At 36.9% G+C, this 17,419-nt stretch overlaps 1 long non-coding RNA gene across 6 annotated transcripts in view; it reads right to left on the reverse strand.

Annotated features, from left to right (window-relative positions):
* Positions 1–17,419, reverse strand: part of LOC112668209 (uncharacterized) — a 130,726-nt gene that overhangs the window by 31,887 nt on the left and 81,420 nt on the right. For all 6 annotated transcript variants that reach the window (XR_003141573.3, XR_003141576.3, XR_007408781.1 and 3 more), the window contains 2 exons: positions 3,977–4,065; positions 598–706 (listed from right to left, as the gene is read on the reverse strand). This is a non-coding gene — a long non-coding RNA (uncharacterized LOC112668209). The remainder of the gene's footprint in view (positions 1–597; positions 707–3,976; positions 4,066–17,419) is intronic.

A 17,419-nucleotide genomic window follows, 5' to 3' on the forward strand; every position in this document is an offset into this window, starting at 1 on the left:
GAGTTTGAGAATCAAAATTAGAGACGTAACCGTTGCAGTAACAGACTGAGCCAATGGGCAAATTATTCCTATAGTATGTGAATGAAATAAAATGAACTTTACTATTAGAGTTTCATCCTTCTCTCCATTTTAAACCTTTGTGTTTAAAAGCCACCGAGCCAGCTGCTGGTATGTAGAAATGAATGAGAGGTCTACAAACCAGATGGAAGAACAAGGCATCTTTTTTATATATGGGTGAGTTTATGGTACCAAAAACTATGAAGCATTATAAGAATTTGAGAGAGTGTAGCGTGGGTGGTCACAGAAGTCTTTACCAAGAAGATGTGGTTTGTGTAAAGTCTTAAAAAATGGGAAGTGGAAAGGATGGGGTTCAAATAAGAATATTTGTAAAGGTTATTCAGAATGTATAAATTGAGCTTGAATTACTACGTGTGTGATGAAGAAATGTTTTTAAAAACCCAAGTTGTCTGTAGCTTGCACATGTGCTGAGAGCCTGAAGAAAGAAGGCATAGAAGAAAAAGAATCTTGAAATGGTGATTTGGAATTTGGGAGTCACCATGAATGATATACCATGGACAAAACTGGGCAACTACTCACACTTGAGTACATATTGTTCCTCCAAAAACATTCAGTTGAATTTCAGTAACATTTAAAATATGCATTACATCAGTTAAGACTATTTGCTCAGCTGGCCATCTTCAACTTTCTAAAAAAAAACAAAACATGTTTTTAGAGAAGTTTTAAGTTTACCATACACTTCAACTTTTTTAGAGGACAGTAAGAATGCAGTAAAGTGCATGTGAAATAATGTAAAGGAAAAGTCTTTGGGGCGCCTCTGTGGCTCAGCAGTTGAGCATCTGCCTTCGGCTCAGGGCGTGACCCCGGTGTCCTGGGATCAAGTGCCGCATCAGGCTTCCCCACATGGAGCCTGCTTCTCCCTCTACCTCTGTCTCTGCCTCTGTCTCTGTGTCTCTCATGAATAAATAAAATCTTAAAAAAAAAAAGTCTTTGGGGAGGATTCCTGAAGAGATGGTGCACTGCCCATGCTCCTCACTTGTCCACATGGGAGTTTGGTGCTAGTTGAAGAATAATACAAAACCAAAGTATGAATTCTTTTTTTCTGTTTCTCTCTCCTGGAAAGGAAGAATTGATAACTTCCAAGAAGTGGGAAGAGGAAACATTCTATCTTGTAATTAAAGCTGAGGATCTAAGTTGTAAGTTATGTATGACAGATTATTAGGATCTTTTATAAATGTTGAAATCATTTAATTAGCACTTATCCTGGCTGCATTCTAAATGGAGAAGGTTTAAGATGTCCTATCTAATAGCTCCTCTCTTCTGTGGTTTTTATTTCTGTTTATGACTGTTAAATCTGGCCCTTTACCTTGTTCACTTTGTTCTCATTTGCACAACTGATGCTCTTTCTCACTGTGCTTACATACAGGAAGTCCGTGTGCTTAGCAGTAAATTAGGATTGTACTCAAACATTCACATCAAATAGCAGTGTCCATTTGCTCGCAAGTCCTTTCAGTACCCCAGAGGAGACGAAATCTTGGGGATAATGGTCACCTAGCTTACTTACTCAACAGCATTCCCTCATTTAATAAAAGTTTGCTGGAGCGGCACCTGGGTGGCTCAGTTGGTTAAGCGTCGGCCTTTGGCTCAGGTCACGATCTCGGGGGTCCTGGGGTGCCTCTGCCATGGGCCAGGCTCCTCACTCAGGAGTCTGCTGCTCCCACTCCCTCTCCCTTTACCCCTCCACCGACTCATACACTTTCAGGTGTGCTCTCTCTCAAAATAAAACCTTAACAAGTTCACTAGATACCTACGCTTTACGAGGTTCTCAGCTTATAAAGATGGATGTATAAAGAACGAATAAGAGCACATTCTAAGGACAAGCAATAGAGTACACTGATTAGACCTTTGAAGGAATCAATACATTTAGGAATTAGATTTTCTCTTTTTTGTCCATTTTTTAAAAATCCAATGAGATCTTTAAATGGATAGAAAAGCATATTAAGTATGCTGTAGGTAATGTGAGTGGGAATGATATGAAAGGTAATGCATTTTGAAGAGCAGAGTTCAGAATAACTTAGGACTGGAACTGAGAAAAGAATGTTGCTTTAGTTTAGAAATAAAAATATTTGAAGTAGTGATAACATATTTTAAGGAAAAATAACTGGTTTATCTGTAAGCTAAGGAGAAAAAAAGGAAACTTGGGAAGTTACTTTAGCTACATTACCTACACAAGAACCATACAAATATAGAGAAAGCATGCACTTTATAAATATTTGTATGTTCTTGTAGTTTTAGAAAACCTACAGTATTCTGTTATCTGGATGCCCATATTGATTTAGATTTATAAAAATGTTCCTTGAATCGTCCTGGCTGTCATAAATATACTTTTATGGAATCCATAAAAATAGTACCGAATGGACACGTGTACTCAATTTGGACACCTGAATGGTAGGTACTACGACAACAATGAGAATGTTTTAAAGCAGTCAGAAGTTAATGTTTTATGCTAAATTATTTTCTGTTCTTAATACTAATGTGCATAAATCTTACAGTTTTCCTAAGCAAGCAATTTATCAGCGTAACACACCTTACAAAGTAAGCCTCTTTATAGTTTTCTGCCTTTAGAAATAGTGTTACATGTCATATATTTAGCTTCATATAATATAGGAATGTAAATGTTATTCTGTGTTCAAGACACATGCACGTATTAATAAAACACCTATTTTTCCAGTGTAATAAGCTTGCAGCTGGTCAAAAGGAGTGTTTCTGTTAAATAAAAGTGGCTAGACATCATATTTCTGCAGGCACTTCCTCAGAAAACAAGAAACTAGATTACTAGAAAGGGTAACAACATGCTTTAAGCAAGAGGGCTTAGTAATAAATAATAACGAGATTCAAATCATCACTGACTTGACAAAAATATACACATTTCTAGTGGTTAAGGCTCAAGCTGACTCCATATCTCTACCATGTAGAATTAGGATGGTGATACCAGTACCTCTTTTACAGAGTTGTTAGACAAATGTAAATACACAGCACAGGGCTTGGTTGGTGGTGGTGGTGGTGGTGGTTGGCGGCGGTGGCAATGGTGGTCATGATGGGTAGAAATAGGGTGACTGAAAGGTGAACATTATTGTGTTCAAAACAATACAAAAGATGCTTTGTTCTTTGGGACAAAAATTTTTGTTTGTGGAATACCACTTAGAGCAATGCTTTGCAAGCTTCAATATGCATAGAAATCAAATCATTGCCAATCTTGTAGATGTGAAGGTTCTGCCTAAGTAGACCTGGGTCCTATTTCCAGGGTCCAAATTTTTGTGTTTCTGGAAGCTCTCGGGTAAGATTGATGCTGCTAGTCCATGAACTGAACTTTCAGTAGCAAGGATTTAGATTAATAGGTCTTACTGCCTATATGCCAGATGCTTTGTTAAGCAGAGAAATTTGTTAAGCAGAAAAAGAACTTTTTGTCTCTAGGGAGATGTCAGCTTAGAGGCTCCCTTCAGGAAACTTTTAATGACAGCCCCAAATTCAAAACTGAGAACAAAGGCAAGTACTGCACGTAAGGAAGAAACTATGAGGGGAACAATCTAAGGCCACGTGGAAATGTACAGTTGTCTGGACAGACCTGTTGGCAACAAGAATAGCGCAAGCAAAGCGCTGTCTTGCTGTTAACGACAGCAGGTGAGAAGTCTTTATGCTGTGTTGACTGGACGTTGAGAAGACGTAGACAGTCTGAGGGCTTCTGAAGTCAGGAACCACTCAAGAACCAGGATGAGACCCAAAAAGGTGCAAAAAGGAATGAACTGGCTCTGGAGATGCTGTAGAACGAGATCAGCTCTACAGTATGGAATTTGTTCCAGTCAGTGGTATGTGGAGAAGTTTACCATTCTTTTGGGGAAGGGAGTAATGAATAAAAACATTTACACCTGTGTCAAACGCATTGTAGTATGTTACTTACATTTTGAATCGTTTAGTATATTCATCCACAGATGATTCATGGTTTTGTTTGGTGCATCTCGAGTAATTCCTTCTATTATTTCTCCAGTCCTGAGGTTAAAAAAAAAATCCCTTAAGGTATTGCAAAACAATTACTATATCATATCATATATCATATCATATCATATCATATCATATCATATCAATTATTACCCAGGCCTCCTCAGTCTATAAGGACAAATGAGATTACATTAATGATGACAGACTTTTTTTTCTTTTATCTTCTTCTGTCCCCTCCTCAGGACTGCTGAAGAATATCCTAGAAGAGTGTTTACTTGGAAAGTCCTCAAGAGTTATTATACATCTTCACAATAGACCTTATCTATCAGTTCTAAGAGATCTCTTCTCTTTATTGGGGTCCACAGCGCTCTCTTGATCTTCTCCTGGGGCCCTCGACTGGCCAAAGTGGTGGTGATATCATGCCTTACAGAGGTGGGGTGAGAGCCTCTCTTGCCAGACCATTGCTTACTCCATTGGCAGCACAGCAGCACTTGTAGCCCAGCCTCCTCCCACAAGTCCCCTGCGAGGGCATCTTCGAGCGAGGGCATCTTCATGCTTCACTACCAGCTCCAAGGGACTCGTCCATGGGTGAAAAGTGCTTAAGAGAGACACTTTGCTCTCCTTCCATGGCCTGTTCTCCTCTGGTGCTGGCAAGCTCTCTTGCTGTCAAAACACCAAATGGACCATGGCTGAATCTTTAGCACGAACACAAATTAGTGTGTGTAGGCTCAAACCGGGTCCCTTTTACTCCTGGACACAGACACACATTTAATGACAAATGTTGAACATTCTTATTGTTATTATATTTTGATCCTGAAATCTCATCACAATTAAATTGATTTAACACCCATCTAGTGAATAACTGTTGAGGACAAGTCACGAGTGACAAGGTTGATTTTTATATGGTCTTTTTTTTTTTTTTTACTATTTGCTAATTTTGCTAGCATTTGAATCAAGTTTCTCAAGATTCACAAAGAAGAATTTTTATTGTGGTGCAATTTTTTATTATCGTTATCTTTCATTACTGTAATAAGAAGCCAAAAGCCAAACATAAATAATACCACAGATCAGTCAGGTGTGATCCTATCCCATTTTTTAGAGTAGATAATAATTTCCTATAAGAGTCTTTACTTGGTCCATTCTGCCTGTAATGCCCATAATGGGAAAGAGCAACGGATGAAACAGCTCATCTCTTTTGAAATGTTTTATTTTTTTAGGCTCTAGATACGCAGCTGACAAATTATTTGCAAAAAGGCACAACAGCAGTGAAGGAAACTTCATCCATTACCAGAAATTATGTGAGTTAAAGACCATCCGTGTAATTATTGCTCATGATTCTGGGGACTTTTTCAAAATAGGTTTAACTCTCCAAAGGCTTTGGATTTTTGTCTGCCCCTAGACAAATTATTTTTTTTTTTTAAAGGAATCTTAGTGACAGGATGCCTGACTTCATTAAAATCAATAAGGAAGATCGGCAAAACTGGTAACAGTTTATTTACACTATCTCTTGGTTTGTGAATTAGCTGAATTACAGCAAAGCCAGCAACAAAGCAAATTTCTTTATACTCTCCAAATAATATCAAAAATAAAGGCAACAGAGGAGGAGCCAGTTGGAAGAACTAGTAATAGCCATGAATTTAAGTCATTTGGTGAGGAAATACTTCTATGAGGGAAAAATCCTAACCACAGACACATATTGAGCAATGCAGATTTCTTTTATAGTATTTCTCAATTTCAGCATTTCCTTTCTGCTTTTTTTTTTCTTTTTCACCTCTTTCCCTTCAAGACCTAGAAATTATTTCCTTACTAAGAGATTTCTTGGACTCCCCTTTTCTGCTCTGAGAACATTGTTTTCTTCTTCACATCTGTGCATTACAGCTTCCAATAGAGCTGGATTAATTATCACATTTTGCCAACGAATGTCCCTTTCAATATCATTCTAGTCTGAACACTGAGTTTGAGACCCCGGGTTGTATAAAGCAAGTTAGATCTTCAGGTGATCTGGCCTACATGTCTGACTCTGTACTGAGTTTGCTAAACATCATAAGCCATTTATGTTTATTTTTCAAGAAAATATTGCTAAAAAGACACATAACTGAAGGGAGTAGAAGAACGTAAGTGACCATGAAGAGGCCCAATCTCGAGACAGACAGGCCTCAGTTCCAGGCTTAGCTCTGCCATTTATTTGTATTAGCCTCAGTCTCCTGAAAATAACATTGGCATCTACCTCTTTGGTCCATTAGGGGAGATTAATAAGGTATAATAACATTAGGACATTTAGCATACTGCCTAGCATATGGTAAGAGCACAATAAATAGTAACTACTAGCAAGAGGTAGTAACAATAATAGAAGAGAAAGCAAAAAATATAGCAGTGTATTAAAAGATCAAGATGATACACTATATTATCTTAGTGAAAATACAGCTGAAGTTATTCCAACTTTATGTTAAATAAACCACTATCAAAATTGTGTGATCTGTCATGCCTAAGTTTTTCCTTTAACTCAGGAAAAGCTCGATGTTAGATACATTTGCCACAAGTTTATCTTTTCTGTTATGTTCAATACACTTAGTTGGCACCACAATAAATGATCAATTAGGATAATTGCCAATGGTGAGATCCTTGACCCTGTATCATTTATTTAAAGGATTTGGGGCTTCAGAGAATTGGAATCCTCAGTTTTGTCTATTTGTAGCCATTTATTGTTTTTATATCAACGCCCTTGACTACAACATTCTCAGCATAATCCTCCTGCTTCTTTTCCATTTCTCATTTTTCAAAATGAATCAGTGAACAACTGAGTTAAGCTCTTAAAAACCCTCTAAGCATAGCAACTCTCCGCTGGGCAGGAGCAACTACAGAATAGATGTTGTATGTGTGTGTATTTATGCACATATGCATGGACACGTTTTTATTGTTTTATAATTTAGTATTTGGAGAAATACTCCTTTGAAATACAAGCTACAGAAAACAAAACCTTTTAAAATCTTCTGAATGGATGGGGTATGGGTTTTAAAAAGCTGAGAAAAACTAACAAATCAAGCCAATTTATTATCAATGTAGAAATATCCCAAATAAGATGCACTACACCCAGAGTGCATTATGATGATTTACTTTTGAGAGGTTCTACTCTTCAGAATATCATAATTCTAACTGATACATGACAGAGATTTTCAGGTTGATATAATTCTGAAGGACACACAATTTAAAGTTTAATAAATATTCAACTGGTAGAAACTGCAAACAATTTCAACAATTTTTAGGGTCGCTATGGTGGAAGAGTCAGCATCTTCTCTTTAGAGGGCAGGATTTAGAGCTCTGGGTCCCAAGGATTTCTAAGGGAGGAACAGTTGCTTCACCATGACTTGTGTATCTTAGAGGCCGAAGATCAGGAAGTGTGCACACCGGTATTTCATGACCTTGATCTCTCATTACAGGCAAGAAAAAGAAGAGGCGCTTTGGAGAAGTTATGGCTACTGCCAACTTCCTGGTTTCTTTTTAAAACAAGGAACATTTAGATATCTCCAAAAGATGCTGGGACATTACTAGAAGAACAGAGCATATGCAGCAGCGGCTTCTTTCCCACCTGCCTATTTTTACAGTCGTTGGGACAAAATGCCATAATTATTTCTCAAAGGCTAGGAGATTTCCAATTAACCATGAGGCTGACCTACAAAAATAACTATAAAAGAACTTCACAATAGTTACAAGAAGTCCCTGGTTATGTAGTTATTAAGTTCATCCATCTTGTAGCAGGTGTCACTACTTCATTCCTTTTTACTGTTGAATAATATTCCCCTGTATGAATGCACCAAGTTTTGTTTATTCATTCATCATTTGAAGGACATTGGGCTGCCTGCACTTTTTGTCTATTATGAGCAATACTGCTAAGTACTTTCATGTGCAAGTTTTTGTATGGACATATATTTTTATTTATCTTGGGTAGAAGTGGATCGTCTGGGGCGTATGGTAACTGTATGTTTAACCTTTTGAGGGGCTGCTAGGCTGTTTTCCAAAGTAGCTGGCTAAACGCAGAGTTAAATAGAGTTATTATATGAACCATTTCACATTCCTATTAGCAGGGTATGAGGGTTCCAACTTCTCCACATCCTCCACCGTCTTTTATTGTTGTTATTATCATTATTCTAGCCAACCTAATGGATGGGTGGTAGTATCTCATTGAGGATTTGATGAGCATTTCTCTTTAATTAATTTCTTAAAGATTTTTATTTATTTGAGAGAGAATGAAAGAACACAAGCAGGGGGAGCCGCAGAGGGAGAGGGAGAAGCAGGCTCCCCACTGAGTAGGGAGCACAATACGGGGCTTGATCCCAGAACCACAGGATCATAACTTGAGCCAAAAGCAGATGCTTAATCGATTTCACCACCCGATTTATGAGCATTTTTCTGAATGATGTTGAGCATCTTTTCAGGTGCTTATTAACCACTTATTTTCCTTGGAGAAATGTCTATTCAGATTCTTTGGCCATTTTCAAAACTGAGTCATTTTTCTTTTTATTATTGAGTTATAAGAGTTCTTTTCATATTCTAGATGAGTCCTTTATCAGATATATAATATATATATATGATTTGGAGAACTTTCCTCCTAGTCTATGTCCTGTCTTTTTCACTTTCTGGATGATGTTCTTGAGGCACAAGTTTTAAACTTGAATAAAGTCATTACCTAAAAAAAATAAAATAAAATAAAATAAAAATAAAAAGTCATTACCTAACCCAAGGTCATGGAGATTTAAGGTTGTGTTTCAGGAGTTTTATACTTTAAGCTCTTACATTTAGATCTTTATGGATTTTGAGTTTTAATTTTTATATATGTGAGGTAGAGATCCAACTTCATTAATTTTCATGGTGGTATAGTACATACTTTTAATGTTTTTTCATTTATATTACTATGGTGTAACTATTTAGTGTGTGATTTTCAGACTATAGTAAGACAGGAACATGCCTTATTTACACCTAGTACACCTAGAACAGTGCTTAGCATGTAGTTGTTCAATACATACTTCTTAAATGTAACTTAGCTGAGTGGAAAATATTGACAATTTTTTTATCATCACCATAAAACTAAGTTATTTCGATTGAAATATATAAATTGTTTAATTTTTAATAATAATTATATTTCATTGGTATATGTGTATTTTAGATGGACATAAAAAGATTCCCAAGCTGGGTTAGATCTATAATCCATCTCAACAGATATATTGTTTACTTTCACAGAAACAAGAGCTATGTTATAAAATGTTTAATTCTTCTCCATAATTCTGGTATCAGTGATAAGACACATTACCTCCCCCCATATTAATTCCTTATGCAATCATTCTTAATGCAGCAGATCATATTTTCTAAAGATGGGTCCAATAATATCATCCTGTCCTCCAGATACTCTTCTAAAATTTTGCTACTTCCATCAAGAGCTGGAGTCTGTATCCCTTCCCTTTGCAACTGTCTGAATCTTTAAGACTGCTCTGAACAAAGTATGGTAGAAGTAATGACCTGTGACTTTCAAGGCTAGGACATAAAAAATGTTTTGAAATGCAGTCGAGGAGACTGTTAGTGAAATCCAAAGGGTCTCAAGTAGAGTGTTAATGGAAGCCTAAAAGGCTTTGACGAGACGGACAGCAAAACTTTAAAGGAAACAGAGAAAAATATTATTGGAAGCTGAAGGAATGGGAACCCTTGTTAGGTGATCACAGAGGGTTTGCCAACATCGTCATTCATGATAATGTGGCTAAGAGGAAATGTACCTTTAATAAAGTCAAAGATCTAGGCTAAGGAGAGTCCCAGGTAAAAATATTCAAAACGCCACCTGATTTTTTTTCCATTACCTATGTCAAAATGCAAGAGGCAAGCTAAAGAATAAACTATTAAATATAAAAGAGCCAGAACTTGCTGGATTTGAAATAAAATTGTTTCTCATATCCAGATTCTTTAAAAACAAATGTAAGACAAAATGGCTTCTGGACAAGATCAATGCCAGTATAGGTCTGTAGGATCTTTGATACTATCTCAGAAGGATTTAAGACAGTTACTCACAGAAGTTTTCAAACAGAGGAAAGGTCCTTTCAGGATCTTGATGCCTGCCTGGCCGCATCATTTCAGTTAAATCCCAGGGCTTCTATGACTCTCAATGGTGTTCTCCCACAGGAGTCTCAAAAGAGGCCTAACTATACAACTTTATCTCAAGGAGCTTTGTGAATTTGGCTTTTGTCTAATGAAATTGGTTATAAATTAATACTTAAGAAACCCACGAGGATTTTAAAAGAATTATACCACCTTCCGCTGAAAGCGATATAAAGAGGGCTTTTGATCCCCAAAGTCATAGAGGCAGGGAGCAGGCCTTTTTAATTCATCTATCTTTGTGCTACATCAGATTATTCATTATCTTGCTTGGGTGATTTTCTTTTATGTGTCTTAAATTTTCATATTTCGAAGGACATTTTCTAATCTCTAGTATTACTAGAATCTGAAGAACAAGATATTGCCCCTATTCCATTAATTTAGTCAGTTTTAGAGGCCTCATATAAACTGTCGCACAGAGGTTAAGATTGAAAAACACTAGAGTTTATTTTTTCCTCTCATAAGGTAGCTTCCTCCCACCCACTACCTACCGTCTACATTCCTTCAAAAGTTTGCACTTCCCTTCTATTTTCTGGATTTACTCTGTCTTAAAGTACATTGGCCAGAACTATATTTAATGTTTCAGAGCAGATGATATGCTGCTTTTGTCAAAGGTCAGGACAAGGTTGTTTTTCTTTTCTTACCACAATACCCTTCTTGGTGATCATGGAGATGATATTTGTCTTATTAAATCTGGTGTGATTGAAAATGTTCTTTAAAATCTTTAGCCATATATCACAGAACAAGATTGTTTGCATTGTTAACTGCCTCTAGTAGAAGCAGTTCATGGATTATGGGAAATAAAGTAGGACACAAATATATCAAATGTGGTAAGTAGAAACAGTAAATATCAGCAGAATTCTGTTTAGATAGTAAGAAAAGATTATTCCACGTGTTTCCTTTTATTCACTTCAATTATGTTAAGTTTAAGGAGGTGAATTCAAGTTTAATTGGATCTGAAATCCTTCCTTTTGCATTGGGCAGTTTGGCACAGGAAGCCCAGTGTCGCAGCAGGTACATATTTGGAATCGTCTCAGACCCTCTGCGAAGTTATGTCCTTTCCTGTGCAGCACGCATTTGCAATGTCAACAACATCCAAGTACCAGTCGAGCTGCATTCCTTGTAAAGCAATCTAATTATGGCAAACTCGAAGACCTTGGCCCTGGTGATAATTTCCAGAATGAAAAGTTCACAAAATGAAATGGAAAAGCATCAGCAGCTCATCCTTTTCTCTGTCATCTTTGTTTATGAAAACCTAAAAATGTGAATGAACTTCCCTCATTTGTGTTTCCCCAGCCTCACAGAGACATACACAGAATTTGGCCCAGTGAGTTGGCACGTCTATGCAAGTTCTATACAAATGGCTTTCTACCATTTGAACAACCAGTCACTTCTTCTGGATCCAAAGTCATTTACTTACAAAGAAACAAACCCGATTTGATCACATTATTAATTCAAAACCTAATGCTGAGTAACAGTTTTAGTTGTCGTTTGATTAGTCCAAGTTTTTTACAGTTTAACAGAGTCATTGTCTTCAGGTCTTTATTCCTGATTTACTCTGACAGGAGAATGCTTTCATATTTATGCATATTTCCTTAGTATTCTTCTCATTCCAATTAGAAGACAGTAGCCAAGAGACACAATCCCTTGCTTCAAGAAGGAGAGCTGGCTGTCATGAGTCTGTACTTAGGGGACTCCACATTGGCTCTCGTCTTCTGACTGCTTTGGAGAAAACCCACGACCAACACAAGACAGCAACCACCACCCTTCCAGAGCAGGGTCCCTGGAGAAGTGGGTAAGGTGCAGGCTAGGGATTCTCAGACCAGACTCCACTGTTCTTCAACTCTGATCACCTAAATAGAACACAGGCTTTTATAGGACTTCCCATAGAAAGGAGCCCACATATCCTTTGTTTAAGATGATCTTCAGAAACTTTATGAACTTCAAAGTTCATATAAAGGTAAACAATCTAATAGAACTTTCTATCACTAGGTCAGAAGGAAGTTAGGAACTACAAAGAATAATATCCAAAAGAATATGATGTGTGTTGGGGGGTGTCTTAAATCTGTAATTTTTCCATATTGTTGTTGTGGTTTATAACCATCTGTTTTCCTAAAATGAGTACCAGAGACACATATGAATTGCAAAAGATCTCTGTACTTGTTTTGGGATCAGCTAATAAGATTGTACCCAGTGTAGAGATGTTCTTGGGAGATAAGCCTAAGAGACAGTGTGGATAAAAGCTCTGAAAATAGAAATTCTCAAATAATGAGTTTTTAATTCATTCAGTGTGACTTAAATGTGCAGAAATGCATATTTTTCTTCTCTATAGCTGAGCTTGCTCAGGGGCACCTGCTGGCTCTGTCGGTTAAGCATCTGACTCTGGATTTTGGCTCTGGCCATGATCCCAGGATCCCCTTGTCAGGCTACTCGCTCAGCAGGGAGCCTGCTCAAGATTCTCTTTCTCCCTCTGTCCTTGCCCCCCATCCTGTGCTCACTCTCTCTCTCTCTAGAATAAATAAATCTTAAAAAAAAAAAAAACAACTGAGCTTCCACACCATCTCTTTGCATTTGATACTCATCAAAATATGATTTTCAAAAAAATTAAAAATACGGCTCTTCTACAAATATAAAGTTAGCAAGTGTCAAAGATTGATTTAGATTATTACTGAGGGAATTAGAGAGACAATAAAGCTGATTGAAAAGTGTACTAGACAGGTAGAAATATTATAATTGAGAAAAAGAATGCAGAATAAAATTGTTAAACTGAATTTTAAAACCTATGTTTTATTTCTATCATATATAAACCATTTACATACCTATATGCAAATTCATTTTCAGTGCTAATGTACAAAAATAATTTGAATGCTATCAGTTTTTCTGTAAGTTAATATTTACTTTTTTACAGTTGTAAGCTACCCTAATTAATGGAAATGGTAAGTAAAACCAAATCAACATACCCTTAAGGAATCAATCTTTTTCCTTTTCCCCCTTTGGAATTTTTCTTTTACTATGCTGATACAATTAGTTATACTTTCTATTCAAAAGAAAAATGCAGAGTAATTTCTCTTAAGTTGTGATTCTAGTAAGGGAGTGAAATTATGATATAAATATGTTGGTACTTATTTTTTATAAAATTAAAAACCAGTACCCATGTTATTTTTTTTAATTTTGAAAGTGTGTTCAGGAGTCAAAAGAGTTAATGAAACTAAATACTTATACATTTAAATATAAAATTCATGAAAAATTACAAATCATAAATTTAAATGCAAAAGAGTATATAGCAATTATAGTGTAATAACGTTGGTGACAGATGGTTGTACACTTGTGGTGGGCATAGCATAAACTTCTGTAATCACGATGTTGCATGTTGCACACTTGAAAGTAATGTAGCATTGTGTGTCAATTATTCTCCAATTATAAATAAATAAAAAATGTTTTAAAATAAAAATAAATGCATAAAAGTGTGTCAAAAATTTTCTCACTCTATTATAAATGGACAGATAAAATGTGAAAAGAATAAAAATATTGTCAATGATTCATAAAATGCTAAAAGAATAATCAATCATTAGAAATAATATTATTCTCTTCTTAATTACAATTAAAGAAAGAGATGCTCTTGAACACTGGTGTAGTTGGATGACAAAATTGTTTTAGTGTAAATTTTTACAGAAATTGAAAAAATGTTTTGACTTTTACAGTAATATGAACCATAACTTCAAATTGAGGATTGTGGTGGTTTAATAGGATGCTTTTTAAGTGAAGGCATCATTGTTTAATGCAAAATTTTAAAGGAATATCATGATTCTCTGGGAATATCTCAACATATAAATGATACCAATTCCCTTCCCTACTCCACAACATTGGCTGCTTTTACGATTTTCTCTTTAATACTACTTTTCAGCAATTTGATTATGGCTTGCCTCAGTGTGGTTTGAGTTTCTTGGATGAGATTCTTGGATCTGTGGGTTTATATTTTCATCAAATTTGGAAATTTCTTTTTTTTTAAGATTTTATTTATTTATTCATGAGAGACACAGAGAGAGAGGCAGAGACACAGGGAGAAGGAGAAGCAGGCTCCATGCAGGGAGCCCTATGTGGGACTCAATCCTGGGACTCCAGGATCACACCCTGGTTTAGGCAGGTGCTAAACCTCTGAGCCACCCAGGGATCCTCCCCAAACTTGGAAATTTCTTAGTCATTTTTTTTCAACATTATTTTCTTTCCTTCTACCCCTCCTTTCTTTCTGGACTGCAACTATGTGAACGTTAAACTTTTGATATTCTTCCTCAGGTCACTGGGGTTCTGTTCTCCCCATCACCACCATACTCACCAGCCCACTCTCACTCCACTCCAACACCTTTCCCCATCCTGGCCTCCCTCTATGCTTCATTTTGGATATTTCAATTGCTCTGGCTTCAAGTTCACAGCTTTTTTTTATGTAGTATCTAATCTGTTGTTAATATCATTCAATGAACTTTTCAATTACGATATTATATTTTCATCTCTAGAAGTTCGATTTGGTTCTTTTTAAATTTTCCATTTCTTTCTGCATTGTGTTTTGGGTTTTTTTTTTTTTTTTGAATCTTTGAACATATTTATAATAGCTGTTTTAAAGTCTTTGCTAATTCCATTATGCCTGTCATTTTGGGGGCTCTCTTGATTATGGGGCATATTTACCTGCTTGTTCACATGACCAGAAACATTTTTATTAGGTGCTGGCCATTGTGATTTTATGACACGGAGTGCTGGATTTTGTGGTACTCCTTTAAAGAGTATTGGATATACTCTGGTAGGGGGAGCTACTTGCAGATCAGCTTGATTCCTTCAAAGCTTGCCTTTCAGTTTTTCATAGAAGCCTATAGTAGCCTATAAAACCACGACTACACCTGAACCTTCTGGTTTCTCTAATGAAATGCCATGTGTTTGATAACATTTCTCCACTCAGACTGATGTAAACCCAAATTATTTCCCGGTTTACTTAAGTTCTATGGTTGGTTTGGTTTACAGCTCCCTAGTAATATCTCCCAGCAGTTGTTTTCTGACTGGCCATATTGAATTTCACCTCACCCACCAAAGACCTTTATGCAGATTTCTGGAGCTCATTCTTTGCATAGCTCCCTCTTCTCTGGTAATCCTTCCAGCAAATTCTAGCTTCCTCAGCCTTCCTCATCTGAAAGCTCTGTCTTCCAAACTCACTGTAACTGCCAGCTTCTGTTTGGGTTTATCCTCCTTGTACTGCAGCATAGAAACTGCTGGAGCAATCATAGGGTTCATCTTGGTTAGTTCCCTTCTCTCAGAAAGCACAGTTATCCAATGTATAAAAACAGTTGTTTCATCCATTTTGTCCAGTTTTCTAGTTGTTTGTAGTAAGAGGGTAACCTCTGTGAGCAGTTGTGCTTTGGTAAAAGGGTGCATAAATTTAAAAAAATTCAGAATATTGACACTACATCAACAAAAATAAGTGTTTTCCCACTTAAATATAGCATGGTATATTGGAATAGTAGAATGCCAACAAGTGGCAGCAGCTGCTGTGTCTGGAGGAAATAGACCAACTTCCATTGTTGACTAGACCCGATTTCAGCTTTGTTAGTATTTTACATTCAGTGAGATTTTCTTATTCCCATTCGATGTCTGGTTTAGGGGACTCCTTACAGCCTTCTGCTAAGGGTTACAGCAACTCCATCTTGAGCATGTGGAAATGTCTGCAGATGGAGATGAAAGCGCTGCATAGGGTGCTATCCTAGGTCTTCTCAGTCTAAATATTCCTGATTGACCTACTTTATGACGCCCATGGCAATCTGGCTAGAACACTCTTTGAGGCTGTTTCCAATTAGAATTCCAGGCCCCAAACAAATGAAAGTTGCTTTTGCCCACAGAAATGAGCTATTGGAGAGTTTTCTGCCAGCTAGTTTATTATCTACCCCACCTTCCTCTTCACCTGGGGAGAAGGCAGGGCAGGGGACTCTGGAAACTCATCTATGATTCACTTACAAGCTTTACTCATCCTGAGGATCCTTTCCACATGCTTTGGACTGAATTGTGTCCCCCTAAATTTATATGTTGAAGTCCTAACCCACAGACTGGCAGCATTTGGAGTAAGGAAATAATTAAGATTAAAGGAGGCCCTAAGAGCAGAGCCCTGATCCAATATGATTAGTGTCTTTGTAAGAGGAGACACCAAATGCATGCTCTTTCTCTCTCTGCCAGTTGGTCACAGTTAAAGGTGACAGTCTACAAGCCAGGAAGAGGATCTTCACAAGGAACTCAATAGCCTGGCACCTTGATCTTGGACTTTCCAGTCTCAGAACTGTGAGAAATAAATTCCTATTGTTTAGCCACCCAGTCTGTGATATTTTGTTCCAGCAGCCCCCCAAAAGTCCAAGATACCACACCTAAGGGAGTTTTTTTTGTTTGTTTGTTTGTTTCCTTTCTTTGGGATAGAAAACTGCCTTCCTGAGACGTCCTTATTTTTCATATTTAAAGGTTTTTTAGTAGAAACTCTATTCCCAGGCTTCCAGAATTTATTTCTTGACATTTAACAGAAAGATTATAGAGTTAAAAACAAAAAACGTACAAAAAACAAAACTTTCTCCGTCTCAATCTCTTGCCTGCCTCTTGAGATCGAAAACCAAATTCAAGACTGTCTTTACTGAAACTGATTTTAGGAATCTAATTCTAGAAGCCAAAAGCCAAACGCTGAGTACTGATTCTTTTTCCTTTTCACTGACAACAATCTTAATCCTCTCGGAGGTAATGAATAGCACCAGTTGAATAGGGGTAAGACTAAACAACAATAACAAATACAAGGAAGTGCCAGAAAGAAAAGAATAGTAATGTATTTCAAAATATTATTTCATTGCACAAATACAAGGTTTCTTACCCATGCATAAAAAAATAATTGAGAAGTAGGTAACTACAATGGTTAATAGAAAAAGCAGTACTCTCTTCTAAGCTACTTCTCTTACCTCTCTCGATCCCTTGGTATTGCTAGAACTCCTAAGACAAAGTTCTCTGTCAGGGTTTCTTCTATAGTTTTGATGGGTAGTACATGCATGGGCCCCACTCTGGTCTCAGGACTGCTGTCTATCTGACATGTCGTCCATGTCGTCCCTTGGGGTGTGACATAGGGTTTGCTGAGGTCTCCCTGTCTCCTCTTGGCCCTGGATTCTGCTGTGCTCCTTCAGATGAGCCTACTAATGGTGATAGAAAGCGTACTTCCCCTAGCAAGATCATTATTGTATGTAATTTCCATGTAGAGTAGACTTTT

This window comes from Canis lupus, chromosome 36 (genome assembly GCF_003254725.2).
Source record: "Canis lupus dingo isolate Sandy chromosome 36, ASM325472v2, whole genome shotgun sequence".
NCBI classification, from domain to species: Eukaryota; Metazoa; Chordata; class Mammalia; order Carnivora; family Canidae; genus Canis; species Canis lupus.